The following is a 13,232-nucleotide window of genomic DNA, read 5'->3' as shown; positions in this document are numbered from 1 at the left end:
TCCTTTCCCTGAAATACATGGAGGTTTTTCTTTTCCTCTTCTGCTTCTGTTTGACTTGTGATCTGAGGGTAGTGAGGGCAGCTGCTGCTTCTCTTTCCAAAGTTTCAGGGGACTCTTCTCTTTTCTCTGCCCTCGCTGCCTCCTTTTCTCCCTCTTCTGTCTCTTTTTCCTCCTCCTAGTCTATCTCTTTTTCTACCTCTTGTTATGCCTCAACTCTCCCATCCTTTATTTCTTTTCTTTCCTCCTTCCTCTCTTGCTTTGCTATGTCACCATTGGCTCCATCTTCTCCTCCTTATTGTTCTTCCTCCTCACTGATAGTAGGACTGACATCATAGGTTAATGCCTTGATGTCATCCTCAACTGTCATATTTCTGAAAACTTCCCATGCTATATGGATTGTAAGGGTATGGAGGGCTTCTTCTACTAGGATCTTGATTAGGCCATGGTGAGCTAGCTGCTATGAATTTTCTTCTTCTACCTCGGTGCTGGAGTCAATGAGGGACTGAAAGAGAAAGTAAGGGATACTAAGCTTTTGATGTGCTGTGGTATACATGCCATATCTCAATTCTTGGAGGATTCTGAAATGATATCCATAAACAATGATGTGCCTCCTCTCACAAGAAATGTATTTGATCACTTGGTAGCTAACCTCATCCCAGGGATATGGTACACTAGCCCTCCTAATTCCATTTTTTTCTTCAATAGGGGTTTCATTATCTTAGAAAAATTTCCTCTTGGCAGCCTGGCCAATTATTTTCTCATCTTTACTCCAAGGTAGCCCAAGAGGAAGGGTAGTGACCCTACTGATGAATTCAGGGGTTATTTCAATGGAGATGCCTCTAATGGTTACAGTAGCATGAGTTCTTGTGTGAGGGACCAAAGAGAGAGCAAATTCATGGGAAATTTCATCATCAAACCCTCTAAACTTCTCAAAGAAATTCATCCAGTTTGCCCTTGTAAATATTTCCACCACTTGAGGATGTGCATGGAGTCTAGTGGAGTTAGTGGGCTCTTTTCTCATAAACCCCCCTGTCATATTGCCTGTACTTCTTTTGAAAAACTAGATATGGAGGTGGAGACAAAGAATTTTGAGTGAAATAGAAAAACAGAGGGGACTGTGTTTTTTTTTTTTTAAACAGAATTTTTTTTTTATGTATTTCTACCCTCTTAAAGACTCATTTTATCTTCAATTTGAGACCAACTCTTTCACATTTTGATATTCAACAGAGGGAATTCATGAAACCTACCTCTTCAGACTGAAATTCGTGCCAAAAGTCACGTTGCCTCTCTTCAAAATGACTCACTGCCCCTCCTGTAGAAGCCCGTTGTCCCTCCTGTAGATTTCCTGTAGAAAATGCCAAGAGCAAAAATATGGAGGAAATTGATGGAGGATTGTGGATACGTGGCTGTGGGGGCATAAGAATATTATTGTGTGGTTGAGTTACGAGGATAAATGGAAGAAAATGTGGTGAGAATGCGCGAGGAGAAGAGCTCATTACCTTTTATGGCTATTTTTGGTTATGAGTACTGAGCTGGCAAGGTGTACGTTGCCCAAATTAGGACCGTTGGTCCCCACCTACTTGGTCATCATGACCCCCCTCATAATCATCCCCTCGGTATTGCATCGGAGTTAACTCTTCCTCCCACTACCTGTCCTTCGCATCTTTTGCTTGAGTTGACTGTGCACACGTGTGGGTGATATCTCGGTTAAGTGGAGTCAACTAAATGAAGGTGGCCAAGTTAACTGGCCACATTTCCCTCTTTCAATTTCAATCATCTCGTTTCCTTCGTATGATTCCTAATTACACAAATGCAGATAGAGGAGTGACTTAGCTACTTACTTGTAATCCAATTGTATTGTTGCCATCGACTGTGAGGTGCTGTGGCTTTCTCTGTTGCATGCCTTCATTTTCCCTCATGCATGTTGTCTCTGCTTGCTAATGTGTTGTTGTGTGTTTTTGAAGGTTCTTCTTTTGCTAGATTTGAGCTGCATGTACCTTTTCAACCTTCAGATGTGTTGTCCCTTGCTGCTAGTGTTGGACTTCTATGGGATCAGCTGCTACAGTGATTCCTATAGGAGCTCCTGTACCTGCTTCTCCCCTTGAAACTTCAGTTATTTCCCTGTGCTTGGAGCTCGAGAATGATGCCAGAGGTGGAGATGAATGATGGAGGGATAGTAGGTAAGCTTCAGGTAAAGTTAATGGTGCCTTTTCCTCCTTTTATTTTTGTTTTTTTTTTCAAAACTGAAAAACTGTTTTTCTGTGTTTTTTTCTTGGAAAGGAAAAAAAATAATAATGATGCTTGGAGTGTGATGCAGGCTTGGAAATGATGGCAAGGAGGTTTGAAGATGGTAAGAGGGATTATAGGTTCCTCATGAAGCTTTTCTTGTCCCTCAAACTGCCTCCTGTAGACACTTTTGGCTCTCTGTAATTCCTACAGGAGCCTCCTGTAGAAAACACAGTTTTGGAAGAAGAGGTACAGTGGGGTGAAAGAGATGCCAAAAATGATGGAGGAAGGTGTGGAGAAGATGAGATGGATGCTGGTATGAATGTCAAGGTCCCCTTGGCACCTTCTTCTGCTCCCTGTAGTCCTCCTGCAAACCTGCAATGCAATAAAAATTCATTTTTTTCTTTCTTTTTTTTCTTTCTTTTTTTCTTTTTTTTTTTTTTTTTTTTTCCTAAAAACAACTAGGGCACCTCAAAGAGTTTTTCACCTTAATTCCTTGCCCTGGGTGCCTCCAAGGGAGGTTTTCACCCAGGGATCTTATTCTTTTCCCCCTTTTTTTTTACATCACTGGGCCGCCTCAGAAGAGGTTTTCAACCAAATGATGGGACTCAAGCGCCTCATGGAGGTTTTCACGTGAGTCCTTATTTTTTATTTTTTCTTCAATGAGTGGGTGAAGTGGAAGCTAAGACATGCTCCACTGCCAACACTATTTTATTCAAATCTTCAATAAACCCTCACTTGGAGAGGGGTTTCTTGTAGACTTTCAACCGATGTCCATTAACAAGCATGGGGATGGCTTCATCATCAACGGTTCTGATCAGAATTGAACCATTGTCATTGCATTTCTCCATAGTGTAGGGTCCCAACCATCTTGTCCTCAGCTTGCCTTTGAAACCCTTGTATCTTGAATCATAGAGTAGTGCCCAATCTCCCTCTTGGAATTTCTTCTCCCTGATATATCTGTCATGCCATATCTTTCTCTGAAGCTGAACTACCTCTGTGTGGAGAAGGGCTTACAATATATATTCTTCCAATCCATTGAGCTAAAGTAATCTCTCCTTCTGTGCATGGCTGAGGTCTAGGTCCAGCTGAGCTACCATCCTTAGGGTATTGAATTCAAAATCTATTGACAGAAAAGCCTTCTTCCCATAGACTAGTTCATAGGGTGTGAACCCGGTGGTGGTCTTCCATGTTGTGTTGTAGGCCCAAGTGGCCTCAACTAATCTGTCCGCCCAGTCTTTTCTGTTGTTGCTCACTACCTCGATTAAGATCCCTTCCAATGCTCCACTTGCCCATTGGCTTGTGGATAGTAAGGGGTGGAAGTCATGTGCTTGATCTTATGATGTGTGAGCAGGTCTTCAATCAAGTTGGAAGTGAATTGATTACCTTGGTCTATGACCAACTCTCTCGGATACCCGAACTTGTAGAATATTTTTTCCCTCAAAAACTCAGCTACTTTTTCCTCTGTCACTGCTTTGATTGCTTTTGTCTCTGCCCACTTTGTCAGGTAGTCGGTGCACACAATGATGTATTTCTTCTACTTTGAAGGAGGGTTGATAGGCCGCACAAATTCCATGCCCCACTTCTCAAATGGCTCAAAGGTCACTTGAGGTTGCATGGGCATTTCATCCTTTGGAGTGGGTTTCCCCATCCTCTGACATCGATCACACTAGCTTGTGTATCTCCTCACATCCTGATGAAGAGTGGGCCAGTAGTAGCCTGCTTGCAATATCTTGAAGGCAGTTCTTTTTGCTGCAAAATGACCTCCACAAGGCCTATCATGACAAGTCAGGAGGATGTCAAAGACTTCCTCCTCCTTGACACATCTTCTCAAGATCTGATCTGGGCCAAGTTTGAAGAGATTGCCTCCAATCCAGGTGAAAGGGGCGCTTTTCCTTACTATCTTGCTCTTCTCTTTTGAGGATAGGTGTGGTGGGAACTGTTTTGAAACCAAGTAGTTTTCTATATCAACAAACCATGGAGAGAGTACTGATATAGAAAATAGGTGTTCATCTGGCATTTGGTCATCCACCATTCCTTCTTCACCTGCAAGCAAATTTACTCTAGAAAAAAAGTCAGCAACATTATTCTCTTTACCAGGCTTATCAATAATGGTCAGATCAAACTACTACAGTAAAAGCAACCATCCAATAATGTGAGAATTTACATCTGGTTTGTTCATTAAATATCTAATTGCAGCATGATCAGTGTGCACAAAGGTTTGATAACCTGTGATATAATGTCTAAATTTTTTTAAGGAATGCACGATAGCTAAGAGTTCCTTCTCAGTCACTGTATAGTTGAACTCTGCCTTTGACAAGTTTTTGCTTATAAAGTATATGGCATAAGGTAACTTTTCATCAGTTTGTCCTAAGGCTGCTCCTATTGCTTTGTTCGTGGCATCTGTGTGAATGTGAAAGTGTAGGGCCCAGTTTGGGCCTCTGAGAATTGGGGTAGTCACTAGCTTGCTCTTTAAGGTATCTAGGGCTTCTTGACAGTTTTTCGACCATATGAACTCAACATCTTTGCCTAGGAGGCCAAACAAAGGAGAGGCTAACTTACTGAAGTCTTTCAAAAATCTCCTGTAATATCTAGCTAAGCCTAGGAAGCTTTTGACATCTCTCACCTTTTGAGGAGGTGGGACCCTTTGGATGATGGCAATTTTGTTGGGGTCCACCTGCAGTCCTTGTTGAGATATTACATGACCTAGCACAATCCCTTCAGTCATCAAAAATTCATATTTTTCCAGACTGAGGGATAGGTTCATCTCAATACACATACCTAGAACGTTTCCAAGGTTAGATAAAGCTTCCTGAAAGTCAGAGCCATAAGGAGTAAAATCATCCATGTATATTTCTACTGCATCATGAACTAGTTCAAAAAATATACTCAATACCACTCTTTGGAAAGTGGTTGGAGCGTTGCACAAACCAAAAAGAAGGACCTGGTATGCAAAGGTACCCCAAGGACAAGTGAAAATGGTCTTATCTTGGTCTTCCGGGCTGATTTGAATCTGATTGTACCTGCTAAACCCATCTAGGAAGGAGAAAAACTTTTTCCCTATCAGACTGCCTAACACTTGATCTATGAAAGGTAAAGGAAAATGGTCATTTTTAGTGGCTTTGTTCAATTCCCGGTAATCAACACAGATTCTCCACTTACCATTTTTCTTTGGCACTAGCACCAAAGGAGAGACCCATTCACTGTCAGAGATGGGATAGATTAATCCTACATCAAGCAATTTCTGCAATTCTTCCTTAACAATATCTTTAAGTGTTGGGTTCATCATCCTTTGAGGCTACCTGACTGGCTTGCAATCTTCCTTGATGTATATATTATGAGTACATATTAAAGGGTGCACTCCCTTAATCTCCTTATAACTCTAGGCGAAGGTATCTAGATGTTTTCTCAGTATGCTGCATAGCTCCTTCTCCTGGGAAGTAGATAGGGATGGATTGATTTTCAATGTTCTTTATGGGCTGAACTCTATATTTTTAACATGGAAAGAAGTGGGGTCGGCCACACAGAGATCAGTTGAGGGGTTGTTTTGGGTTTCTCTTACTATGGCTTCTAATGGTGATACACTGGAAGGTGGATTATGAATCAAATTTTCAATCATATCATCCTCATCTTGCGGTTTTCCCCCCATGGCGATTTCTAATGTACAAAGTGGTGCAGAATAAACTTCATCCTCATCCTCCTCCAACTAGAGAGGTAGATCATGTTCTAGCAAGGGTTGGGCAAGAGGATATAGGATTAACTGCTTGGACATGTGCCCGTTCTTTATGGTCATGTTCCCAGCTCAGCAGCTGATGTAGGCATTGGCTGTAGCCAACCAAGGTCTTCCCAGAATGAGAGGATACCCAGTGAGCTTTACCTTTGGCTGGAGAACTAAGAAATCAGCAGGGTACTCCCAAGAATCAATGGAGACCATCACATCTTCCACAATCCCCTCAGGGGTCACTGTGGAGCGGTCTACTAGCTGCAACACTGTCGTGGTCTTCCTTAAGGAGCCTTGGAGGTTAAGTTTGAGCGTTGTTTCTTTTGTCATCACATTAATGGCAGCTCCCAAATTAATCAAGGTATGTGGGACCATTGTGCCATTGATGTGGACATCAACTACTGGGCTTCCAGGGTCCAGATATTTTGGACATATTATCTGCCCCAACATCAGGTCAAATAGTTGTCCTATGACATTGATGGTTGGGGCATCTCTCTTGTGCCTTCCTGGATGCCTAAAGCACTTCTCTTTGATCAACCTATTGTAGATAGGCACATATTTTATGGCTTGGAGAAGTGGTATCTTCACACATAAATGTTTCAATTCTCCCAGGAGTTCAGTCTCTTCTGGGGTAGGCTGGATTGTCATGGATAGTCTCTCAGGAAAGGATGGATTTGCTTTAGGTTCACTTTCATATTTATCTTCCTCAACCTCCCTGGGTGGAGGCTAGCTATCTGGGAGAACTTTCCCGGATCACAAGTTAATTTCTTGAATCTCCATAGCATAAGTTGGGCATGATGGTTCCCCACTATACACTTGTTGAGCTTGTCTGTTGTTCGGGTTTGGATTTTGCTAGGCAAGCATGTGGGGTTGCCTTGGTGGAGCAGAAGGTAATCGTTGTGGTTGGGCAGGTGGTGGAGGTAGAAGAGCGGGAAGAGAGTTGTATTAGGGCCTCCACCCCTGATGAGATGCATTTCACTAAGGTTGCGGATGAGCATAGGACTGAAATGAATGGGCAGCTGGTTGGGCATGATATTGAGATGTGAAGGACCAAGGAGGAGGTGTGGACCAGGAAGGATGAGCAGGGGGGCCCAAGAAGGTATGGAGGTGACTTGGTTGGGGTTGTAGTATGCCTGAGATGTCCCTTGCATCCCCTGCTAGTATGGTCTAGGTCCATGTGGCCTCCTTTGGTTTATGTAATAAATCTGTTCAGTGACTCCTTCGGCCCCTTGGTATACAGCTTTAATTCCAGGCAAGGAAGGGCACTTATCTGTAGAATGATCTTCTTCACAAACTAAACCTCTATAGAGTTCAATGGGCATTCATTCCTAGGATTCCTCCTAGTGCATCTAGGGAAAAAAATGGCCAAAGCCCTCTCTGCTTCCTCTTGTTTTCTTTTGATATGTAAGGTATCCATTTGCATGGCAAGAGTCTACAGCATCTCACTCTTGAATTCTTCCAGCATGTTTCCAATTTCACCTTTAATGGATGAATTGGAAGAAGAGGTACTGGCTATGGGTTGACTCCCCCTACCTTTCTTTCTGGCTGCTCTAGAATGGTTTCTAAAAATAGTCTTTATGTCCTCATAGGATAGTTGGTAGATGTCTCCCCCGGCCAGTAGATGGAGGGTGTCTAAAAGGTCTTCCCAAATTCCCCTGAGAAGAATCAACTTCAGAGACTCAGGACCAGGTGTACACCTGGCCCTTTTGTAACTGAGCTGGAACCTCTCTTCATAGTCTTCCAGGGACTCATCACTTCCTATGGTCATTCGGAAGATTTCTTCTTTAGTATCTTTTGACCTACAATAGTCTCAATACTTGTTGTTAAAGGCCTGCTGCATCTGAGCCCAAGTTGTGATGCTATTGCCAGGTAATCCCATGAACCAGTGCAGTGTTGCGTCCTTGAGAGTAGAAGGGAACAGTTTCAACTTTTGCTCGTCTTCTGCATCATCATAAGTTCAACGGATGACAGCAAACTCGAACAAGAAGGTGTCAAGATCTTCTATAGTCAGACCATGGAAGTGAGGTAGGGCTGAAGGACTTATATTCTTCATTTTGGTGTCCCCATTGGTCTCCTGAATGGGGAAGGTACCCTCTATTCTCTCTCCATTTCCCCTAGCATTTATGTTTTCAGCCATTGGCTCCAGAGGAATGTTTTCTTCTTCTTCTTCCCCTATAGGTTCTTCAAATATGTCTGGATGTTCACCTAAGGGTTCTTCTTGATTACAGCCACCGAAGAAGAGAGAAGGTTGGCTATGTGAAGTAGTGGGGGTGTTGGGCAAAAATTTTCCTAAGTTATCTCTACTCCTACGAGGCATGAAAGGAAATATTTTTGGTTGGATTTTTGTTTCTTTTTCCCCACACTAAAAGTACCTGTAGAAACTAAAATTGTGATTGAACAAAACAAATTGCAACTAGCTAAAATGAACTTGCTGAATGGAAATTTGCAGGATTGAAAAGGAAAGCAAGGAAATGCAAAACTAAAAGAAAAGAAATGACACTAGTCTACTTTTGCTTAAATAAACTATTAGCAAAATGTTGCAATAGGAAATAGAAGAAAGCAGTAATCACAGAATACTCTAACGCTTCCCCAGAAACGGAACCAAAAAGTGGTGAGAGCCAGTATTGCAGCAAGAATGTTGCAACTCCTGGGCTACCAGCTTTACTTTTATCAACCTGGTAGTTCGTAACAAACTTGGAAGCGTCGATGTTCTATGCACAAGTACTAGCTCTCACTGCAGGTTGTCACTTGGTCAGCTGACGCAAGATCACTAGGAGCTCAAGCCAACTTCTATAGATTTCAGAAGAAGCTCTAAGTGTGATGAAAGGAAAGAAATATTACTCTACATATGCTATTCTAACTACAGAAAGGTGAAAGACTGGAATGCAAAGCAAAATCTAGTAAACCCTAATTAACAAGCTAATTCTACTTTTGCCAAAAAAAACAATGAAAACCATTAAATAAATGCCATTACCTACTCAAGGAATTAAACAACATCTAGCCATGCTATTTCTGGAAGTAAATAAGCAAAAAACATATTTTTGGATTTTTATGTGTTTTTAAGTGAATTTAACATGCATCTAATTTATTGTGTGTGAGTGTGGCAACGAATAGGTGGCCTTAGAGGGCGGTTTTGGAGCTTGGGAGGATGTAGGATGGTGTGGATGGGTCCTAGAAGGTATTAGGTGGCCTTTTGGAGGCTTTTCCCACACTCAGCCTTCAAAAGAAAGCCTACAGGAAAAACTACAAGAGGACACAGGGAAACTATAGGAGGCCTGCAGGAGGAGGCCGAGAGAAATTTTCACTGTTTTGAGGGTGTGAGAGTGGGTGGAAAAGGTGGATGAAGGTTGGAATGAGATGTTAGGGTGCCTAAAGTCTACCATGAATCACCATGAGAGAGAAAGATGATTGGGTTTGCTCAAGGAGAGAGGAAGAAGTTCTATGACAAATGAAGGAAACTAGGGAAGAATTGAGGTGAGGTTTGGGAGATCTATAGGGCATGGATCAGATGGAGGGTGTGATTTTTGGTGAGCTGGCCTACTTCTGGAAGAGATCTGATGCATAGAAACTGACATTCAACCAAGAAAACAAGAAACCAATGAAATGAGTGCATCCTAGGAAAAACAATGTTTTGCATTAAAATGGCCTAAACTATGATGTATAGAAGGAAATGTTGGGAAATGCTGTAAGAAAGGAAAGAATGCAAAAGGACTATTGCAAATTAGGAAGTGAACATGATAAAAAATATTTAAAGCAAAGCAAAACTGGACTATCAACCTACTAGAGAGATGCAAACACTAGAAGTCCTAGGAATGAGGAAAATCTGTGTTTTTGGGGCATCAAGAGAGTCTTTGCCTCAAATCATGGTCCCAAAGGGAGGAATACAGGCCAAGGTACTGTTGCTAGCTTTTTGAATCTTCTCTAATCATTGCTTAACTTGCTACAGAAAGCACAAATGGAAGCAAGCTACTAAATCATCAAAAGCAACCTATTCTTAACCATAAGACAAATACATCTAACAACAAACTAATCTATAAACTGAAGTAAAGCATACAAATACAAGTAAATAGAAGCTTGGTTGCTTGTATTGGGCCCTAACCCAAGAGCTTCAGCCCTCTGAGGTAACTCAGTGCTAGCTCAAAAAGGATTCCATCTTCATTATCAAAAAATAGCAAGATTACATAAACTGTCATAAAATAGTAAGCTCGAAGTTTGAGCAGAGTTTACACAAGCAAAAAAAAGTCGACCCTAGTAAGGCACTAGGCCTCTCTACTTATACATCTAAAGCTACCAATAGCTTCCTTAAAATCATGGAAGCTTGGCTCCCAAAACTCGAGATAAATATCAATCATCTTCCACTTGCTCGGCTGCCTTCTAGTGCATGATTCGGTTGCTTGTACTCCGAGTTGAATGAAAGGGAATTCGAAGTGAGGAGAAATAAATGAGGGGGATTCCCTCTTATAAGTCCTATCCTCTGTATACTTCGAGTTATTGCTGCAGTTTGACCACTATATCCTTGACTTTGACCTCGAAATCCAACAATAATCTGCATTAAATACATGTTAGACCACATGGCATAATAACTAACTCAACTCACCCTATAAGCATAAATATAATCAGAGAATCATACAATAAGCTAAGAGAATGGTTGATTTGACTAGGTTAGGAGGTAAAATGAGACCATATAATTACCCATTTATGAGGCTCATCAATAGTCCTCTGTTTTGGTTTGCATAACTACTGAGGAGAGTTGATAGTCTTTTTATTTCAGTGTTTCTGTGAAAACTAGTGTCTTTTCGATTGACTAGCCCTCTAGGTTTGGCAGCTACCCTAGAAACAACAATTTTAAAGCAATTTGTGATTTCTTCTATGTATAATAGATAAGAGAAAGACAAAGGAACCAACCTTGCTTGATCTCTCTCCCCCTTGACAGAACTTGCAACTCCTCTTCGTACTTATCCCACTTGGAGAGTACCTGTAGGAACACAGTAACAAAGAACCGTCAAAGCATCTTGATCTATTATATCATAATCATTAAGAAATCAAAAATATAATGAACATACAATGGCATTCACGAATAATAACATCCACAATTGCATAGTTATATGGAAGAAAACTTGAAGAACTTTATTATATAGATGGGAGAATTACAACCTAGTTGTCTAATCCAGCATCATCCTCACAGCATGAAGCCCTCTTCACCTCATGAAATAGCAAGATCACACCAACAATACAATGCTCTTTCTCAAATACAAACTATCAGCACTTCCTTGCAATTCACAAGATTCCAACCTCTAGATCTCGTAGATGAGAGATCCATTTATAGATGTGTGCAAGGGTGTGAGTCATATTTTGGGTTTGATTAGTGTCATTCCACTTGTTACATTTGGTTCCACAAGAGGGGTGATAACTGAAGTTCAGATCTCTTACTCATCCTTGGGTGAATTCAGAGAGGCAAGTGTCAGAAGGGAAGTTTCTAGAAGATTCTATGGGTATCCACTTAGAAAACTACCCTGGACATTTGCCCATCCTCGCTCATCGCACCCTATAGAAGGCCCAAATAGTATGCATCGCACCTGAGCAGTGCATCACTCAGTATGCATTGCACCTAACCAGTGTAGCAGTCAGTGTGGTACAGTTTAGGCCAATTCTGGATGGTTTTTCAGGTGAAACTTTTGGGGAATGATGTAATCAATTGACCATGATATTTTAGGGTATGAAACAACACTTTTAGGGGTTGAAGAGCCCTAGTTTATTGGCATATAAGATTGGAGTTGAAGTGCCCAAATATGTCTATAACAGTTGCCCCCTAAAGCATGAAGTCGTAAATCTTTGATGTTGGGTGAAATGCTTTAACATGAGGATCTGAGGTTTCGAACTAGAAGGTGACTTGTATAAGATACAATACAATACATCGTCAAAATATAATTTTTCATGATCTAGCTGAGGCGAGCATTCCCATGCTCAGCTTTATAAATTCATTTCATGTACATAGAACAGATAATCATCTGCAGTTGCAGACTGGTGATTCTTCAAATGTAGAGTCATAGTCCCTGGCTTGGATGACCATCTGTGCAGCTTCTATGTACATTTGATGTCGTTATATCCCTGATTATATCACAGCCTAGATGGATGAAACTAGATCCAAGGTCTTCAATCTCGTTCAATCTTCGCTCGATGTACAAGTCAATCCATGTGAAGAGATGTTATGGAGTCGAACATGGAAAGACATCGCCTGATTACCAGCCAATAATGTAAGTTGTTAACAGACGTGAGAGGAATCACCGATAATGATAATGACCCTCAAGGTACTACAATACAATTCACGTGGTGTGAATATATGATCCGATGTCGAACACCACGCAAAATCTTTCGGTCGAAGGCCATTGATGTCAACCTGTCGCCAGAAGTGAGAAACTTGCCATTGAGGCATGCAAGCTTCAAAGTACTGAAATGGTTGTTTCTAAGTCAACTTCTTGGATAATGTGCTGATGTCGAAAAGAAGTGACTCGTCGTAGTAGGGCCTTAATGTATCCCTCATCTATGACACGAAATGAGGCAAATGATTTTTTGGAGGTGATAACGATCTATCAATACAGGGTTCAGGAATGGCAGTCATGAAAAATGGAGGTCAAAGGTATTGCAATGGATGAGGCATTAACTGGATGGTGAATTCTCAACTGAATGACTTCTCTTGAACATATCGGCGACACTAAGATGAATTGGTGGCATTAACCCCAAAAGATGGATGGTGTGAAATACCAATGGTGAGATGACCGGTGAACAAAATAACCCAACCCAACTCAAACACAGAGATGAAGTGAAAGTGTCATGTTCAAGAGAGACCTGCTACCATAAAGTTTTCAAGTTTTCTTCCCTTTTTCCCCAGTCATTGCTGACCAGTAATTCTTTATTTTTGTCAAACTTGAGGAGGATAACATATGCTTGTTCTATAATTTTCCTTTCGGGAAAACCTGTCGCTATGTTTTAACGAGTCTAGTGACAGTGAAACTCGTTCTTGTCTGGGTGCACAAGTTTGTCGCTATTGTTTTAACGAGTTTAACGAAAAGGATAACTTAGCCCTTTTCATGTTTAGAGAGTTTGAAAAGGGGTGAAAAGGAAACTCCAGAGGTTCTTTCTCATAGAATAATCCCTTAGGTCGGAAAAAGATAAAAATAATACAAAAGGGATGACTTTTCAATCACTTTAACGAGCCGAAAAAGACAAGCACTCGAACTTTTTCGTGAGATAATCCCTTAGGTCTGAAAAAGATTAAAATATATAG

Source organism: Pinus tabuliformis, chromosome 7 (assembly GCF_031772625.1).
Source record: "Pinus tabuliformis cultivar Carrire ecotype Pingquan chromosome 7, CPIR1, whole genome shotgun sequence".
In the NCBI taxonomy this organism is placed as follows: domain Eukaryota; kingdom Viridiplantae; phylum Streptophyta; class Pinopsida; order Pinales; family Pinaceae; genus Pinus; species Pinus tabuliformis.
The sequence above is the reverse complement of the archived record's forward strand: the minus strand, read 5'-3'. Positions refer to the sequence as shown.